We start from the raw sequence: 521 nt of genomic DNA on the forward strand, positions 1-521 counted from the left end.
TATAATCATGCGTGAGAGGAGCCATGGGAAACACTGAGCCTGGCTTATGAAAAAGGTCCTGCAAATCTAATTTCATCTAAAGTTCAACAGACTCTTTCTTCCACGCACACAGGCGTTATGTGGCCCCAGGGGTCCTTGCTCGTTAGATGGATTCAGCCACACCCCAGCTTTCCAGTCCCTGGGGTCTTTTGCCAGGACAGTACTTGTGGAGTGTGGGGTGAAGTGGAGGGTGGAGGTGGGCCCAAGGCCGAATTTAGCGACCCTCAGCATGAGCTGCGGACGGGACAAGGCCACGAGGTTGGAGTGCACGGGAACACAGCATAGCGAGGAAGGAAGGGTAGGGACCGCGGTGATAGACTAGGGGTGGACGCGGGGATTGTGTTTTTCTGTAAGCGGGAGAGAGAAGCGCGATCACCAGTGGCGGAGGAGAAAGGTCCAGGGTAGAGATGGGGGCGCTGGGATGGGGACGGTCAGGAGAGAAGGGCCGGATCGCCGCGCTGGCGCTGGGCGAGCTGGGGGTT

At 58.0% G+C, this 521-nt stretch overlaps 1 protein-coding gene across 1 annotated transcript in view; it reads left to right on the top strand.

Moving 5' to 3' along the window:
- The first annotated feature begins 292 nt into the window (after nucleotides 1-292).
- The window catches only part of B4GALNT2 (beta-1,4-N-acetyl-galactosaminyl transferase 2), a 35464-nt gene continuing 35235 nt past the window's right edge, over nucleotides 293-521 (top strand). Inside the window, exon 1 of the mRNA XM_011959897.1 lies at nucleotides 293-337. The gene's annotated coding sequence lies outside the window, so the exon portion shown is untranslated. The remainder of the gene's footprint in view (nucleotides 338-521) is intronic.

The sequence above is a fragment of the Colobus angolensis genome, unplaced genomic scaffold, assembly GCF_000951035.1.
Source record: "Colobus angolensis palliatus isolate OR3802 unplaced genomic scaffold, Cang.pa_1.0 Scaffold50, whole genome shotgun sequence".
Taxonomy (NCBI): Eukaryota; Metazoa; Chordata; class Mammalia; order Primates; family Cercopithecidae; genus Colobus; species Colobus angolensis.